The sequence below is a fragment of the Desmodus rotundus genome, chromosome 11 (genome assembly GCF_022682495.2).
Source record: "Desmodus rotundus isolate HL8 chromosome 11, HLdesRot8A.1, whole genome shotgun sequence".
Taxonomy (NCBI): domain Eukaryota; kingdom Metazoa; phylum Chordata; class Mammalia; order Chiroptera; family Phyllostomidae; genus Desmodus; species Desmodus rotundus.
Genome location: NC_071397.1, coordinates 90,131,377 through 90,136,831, shown reverse-complemented (window position 1 = coordinate 90,136,831; position 5,455 = coordinate 90,131,377).

Genomic DNA, 5,455 nt, shown 5'->3' with positions numbered 1-5,455 from the left:
GCACTTATGTAAACACACACGCACACCTACAGAGCATTTTCCCTACCTGTGACTGAAGAATAAGTGTCAAGTAGAAGACTACAAGAGAAATTAAAATGAATACAGTAAATCATTCTTGAACTAAGATGCTTAGACAGGAATCAAATGAGTACCTAGAAAAGCAAGCCTTCCCCCACTAATTTACTTTCTCACCATAAGAAGGCAGGTAGTGATACAGGGAGATCTGGTAAGATTGCTGGGGAGAGGGAAGAGACCCCTCTATGTGATAGAGTTCCATACCACAGGGTAAAGGGTAAACAGACCAGCTCACATTGGCTCGGCAACTGAGCAGTGTGGCACGTGATGCGTGCGGCAGGAGGAAGCTTACTGCAGAGTTTGTGCAGGCTGGAGAGGTCACAGCAGCACGTGTACTGTGGAGGTTAACAGTGGTGGCAGGTGGAGGCCCCTCCATGGAGTGTGCACCAGGCCTGTATAATGTTTGGACAAAGGCAAGGATCCTTCCTACTTGCTTCTGGAGCACATGAAATTTTGGGCTGGGAAATTTAAATGGAGGCTAGAGAGAGACTCACCCCTTCTCCTTCCCCATGCTTGCCTTGTTGGGACCTGAGATTTCCAGACCAGTGGGCCCTGGAGACCGTGTGGTCTGGCAGCATCTCAGACCCCTCCCAGTGTGGGAAGTGGTGGCGGTGGTGTGGTTGCACAAGCCATGCACAGATTCCAGAAATATGCTGAAATATGACTGGGACTGGGAACAAGCTAAGCTCCTGGATGATCATGCTGCATTTCCCAAAGGAGGATACTTTAAATGGGAGAAAGAATTCCAGGCACAGCTCTGAACCAATTTGGCAAAGGATGATGCAGTTATTTTTTCTAGGTGTTTTAGAGGGAATGGGCTCTTAGGTGGAAGCCTGCCATTCTTTCAAAATTGTCTAGCTTTTGAATAAATGACCCCTTTCCTTTTTCACAAAACTTTTGCCTTTGGAGTTTGCCTGTTGGGCGGCAGGCCGCAGAACCCTATTACTATTTGGTAACAGTAGCATCTTTTAATACTAGGACAGGTGTGAAGTGATTAATTAGCAAAGGCCTTGGGAGAATCTGTAGAATAATGTTTAATGAAAATAAATTATATGTGCAAAAAAATAAAGGTGAGGGTGCCTAATGCTTTGAACACCAGCAGTGGGCAGCTGCTGCAGAGAAGCCACAGATGTTCTTCAGAGGTAGGCATCCCAAGAAACAGTAAAGAAGGCACACAGGAAGCTTATTATCATTGCCTTGTTTATATCTAAGGACATGGGAAGGAGGCTGGGTTGAATCACAAACAAATACTTTGTAGCACAAAGTTGTGTCTTCAAACTTTATACATATATAATATAGATACCAATGGAACAGGAAAAAAAACCCATAAGGAAAGCTTATAATAAAAATTGCTGTTGAATAATTAAGGCTAAATGGTAAACAGAATAAATAAATACAATGTCAATTGTTTTCAATAAAAATTATTATTGTTGAAAATGTATGAAATTGAATATACATGGGCTCAATACTGTATGAAGGAATGTTACTTTCTTTTAAATATAATTAGTAAGAGGCAAAGTTTTAAGAGGAACTCCCACAACTTAAAATGTTTTCTTAATGGCCTGAGTTCCAGTGAACAAAGCTTCCCATGAGCCCGGTCATCACCCAGATGGCCTGGGAAAAGAGGGGTCTACTCAAGGCTCTCAGACAAGCTGACGTTCCAGAGATCTAGACCATCCCAGTCCCATGTCCCAGGTGTTAAGGTGGCAGATGATGGAAAAACTGCTCTGATCTCTGTGGATTTGGAAGCTGCACCTGGCTCAAGCCACACCACTCCATGTCTTCCCGAGGTGCCTGAGAAGGAGGGGTCCCAAGAGGCCCAGAAGCCAGTGACAACCAGTAACGTGACTTCTGATATACTGAATGCACCTGCTCACTGGTGAAAATTACCAGGGTATATCAGGGAATGTCACAGAAATACAGCTGATCAGAATTAAAAAGGAGCTATCTGGAGAATTGTCTATAGGTGTAAAAATGTTATGACACTTCTGTTCTTTGCTATATTTTTCTCTAAAAATAAGCCCAGAAGAACAATACAGTAAATATACTTGGGTCAGAATTTGAGCACTATGCATATAGCAGACTCCCAATATAGGCTTTTTGAACTAAAATAAATCTCTTTGAAAAAACAAAGTTTAGGTCTTTGAAGTCTAAGGGAAACTGACTTTAACACAAAGGGATACATAGAGGAAGGTAGAGCTGTACTGAATTCCAGCTATTCCAGCAGTAAAGCTAAATGACTAAAACATCACACCGGAAGTTGCTTAAAAAACTCATTGAAAGGATTTGAACAACTGGGGACAAGGAAACAGAATGGTGGTCTTCCCTGACTTACAGACCTTTCCTAACGAAAGGTCCCTCAGTGGGTCTCAGGTCTAAACAGTGGTCACTGCAGAATTTTAAGGTGGTGAGGGGACCTGGAGATGGTGGTGACCAGCTTTCCGCTAAAAAGATTTGCTCAATGCTTTGTCCATGACCTTGTCTTAGCTCACACGGCACACAGGCCAGTGATCAAACAGGATGGCTCTGGGGCTAAGAGGGACCACCAGGAAAACCACCACTATTGCAAACATTGGTCATGGTGCTTCATCATTCTCATTTTACCCTCCTTTTGGGGGCTGGTCAGGAATTACAATAAAAAAGTCACTTTTCTCTTCTGCTTAACCAAATTATATATTTTATCACCCAGTGGCTTAGGCAATAAATGTTGCAGAAAGGACTGATTTAAGATCTGAATTTATTTTAATTAGTTTTTGTAATACTGCAGCAGATGTGAGCTTGCTTCTGTGCAACCACTACTGGCTAAGAATCTCAATGAAGTCCCCAACATTTTATGTTGCTAAAGAAGTCAATTCTAAATAACATGGAGAGAAAGGGGATGTCAAAGGAAGGAGGAAAGAAGGAAGCTGGCTGATTTGGTCCTGGACGTGTTTTCTGCGCACACACAGTTGGTTATGGTGGGGTGGAGGCGCGGCATTAATAAGTGACAGCTGTGGTTAACTCCTACGGAAGAGTAGATAACCTTTCGTGGGATCCATACCCAGATCCTGGGCGGCAGAGTAATGAGTCCCCTGGGAATGAAAGCTTCGGCCCTCTTTGTTGTAACTATCGACCTACTGCAGCGTCCTGATGTGATTTAGATGAGGGAGGAAGAGATAATGGCATTGATTATTCTATTTAGGAAGCAGACTAAGACAGAACTCAGGTACACTACATGAACAGAAAAAAACCCACTCAATCATTTTGTCTTTTCTTTGTAGTCCAAGGCTACACAGGTAGTCATAGTGACAGGTGAATACATCTTGATAAACACATAGCTTTGTATTTTAGGGACACTCTGGGGCAACAAAACCATAACATTGCTTTTGCTGCTTCAGTTTTTTATGATCATGTGTCAGTCCCGACAAAGCCCGGTGGTGGCATACCAGTTGTGGGTGAGCTCACGGGACTGAAGAGTGCTCACTGCGGGAGAACAGCCTTCCCCATGTGTCATTATACTCTTCAACTTCATTAGGTAACAATGTCTTTGATTCAGAACTGTACTCTGTAATGTGATGAGTGAAATTTAGTCCACCAAAACCAGGCATCTGGTTCAAAGGTTCTAAAATGGGGGGTGAGGGTGGAGGATTTTACCCCCAAGGGGCATTTGGCAATGGCTGGGCACATTTCTGGGCTGTGAGTAGCGGTGCTACAGGTATCTAGTGGGGAGAGACCAGGGATGGTGCCAAACATCCTGTAGCACACAGGCTAGCTGCTGCCACAAAGCATTTTTCTAGCCCCAGTTGTCAATAGTGCTGAGGTTGAAAGACCATGGTCTAGTTTATTTCATAACATAAGTATCTGGAATTTGTTTTAAATTGTTCACTGTAAAGCCATTTTAATGCCTAATAGATTTCCTTGGGAAAAGAGTCCAAAAGAAAAACAAAAAGAAGAGCAGGGTGGCTATGTTTTTTGTTTGTTTGTTTGTTTGTTTTTTGTTTGTTTTTTGCAGGGGTCTTACCTGATGCTTGCCCACTTGAAAGCTGTTTAAACTACACTAAACCACTGCTGAGTACACCCACTAGCCCGGGCAGCTGTGTTTGGGGGAGAAAATTAAGAGGTGCAGTTATGGCTTTGACTTTTACTGATTTAATATTCTAGGCTTGAATAACACTAAATAATGGAATGCAGTAGACTTAGAGTGTCTTTCCTGTGACAGGCATAGAATAGAAGGGAGAACAGAAGAAATGTGTCATAATGTTCTGGAACTCAGAGCCAGAAAGAACCAAAACATCTGTTCTAATAAGCCACGGGGTAGTGTAGAAGCTATGACCTGGAATCTTCAGGTGGACAGACTAGGCTGTGGCACATATAAGTTGTGCTGGTTCTGAAGCAAGTGCTTAAGCTCTCTAAATGTGGATTTCCCCACCTGTACAGTGCAATGATGATATCCTCGTTATGAAGACTTGGTAGCACACTACAATCATTTTTTACTATCAGGAGCTATTTTGCAGATGAGAAAGCCATAGTTCAGCAGGGCAGACTAAAGGTCAAGTGCCCAAAGTCAAACAGCAAGAGTGGGAAAACCAGAGCTACAATGAAATCTCATCCAAGGTCAGGGCTCTGTTTAGAATGCAGGTCACGCATCTTTCTCCTTTGATTCTCATTAACACTCCTACTGCATTAACACTGGATGCAATCAGCATCCATCATGCACCAGGTACTATTCTAGTCACTGGGGATACAAACACAGGTGAGACAGAAGCACTCCTAGCATTGTGGTGTGGATGAAGTGTGAAGGGAATGTGGGCCAGGGTTACGTATCCAACCTCATGGGGTTGGGCTAGTTTATGGTTGAGATGGTATTTGAACTGGGCTCTGAATGATGAGGAAAGTGGGCATGGGGTGCAGCCGGCAAGCCCCAGAGCTTCCAGAAACAGCAAAGAGTAGTGTTTGGGGAGCTGGAAGAATTACAGGTTTCAATAGGATGCTATATTTTCTGTCTTTGTGAGTGGAAATACTTTATGTTGATATCAGACTCCACAGTTTACAAAGCATCCCCACAAACTCTACCAATACCACTGCTAGCTCATAATGAAACAAACATTTATTGAGTGCTAACTATGTACCAGGAGCCGTAGTAAGAATTTTAAATGAACCAGAACAACAACAAAAATCAATCTATGAGAAAGATACTACTAAGGAAATTAGTATTTACTAATTATGAAGCAACTTAAGGGGCATTTAGTGATTTGCCTAAAATTAGTTACTACTTAATGGAAAGTTTTGGCTAAAACAGGGACCTTTGGATTCCATGTCCAGTGCTATCTTATTTAATAGTTATGTATACTACATTTGACACCTTCCTCTTTCCTCCTTAGGCCCCCATCCTTCTCTAGAT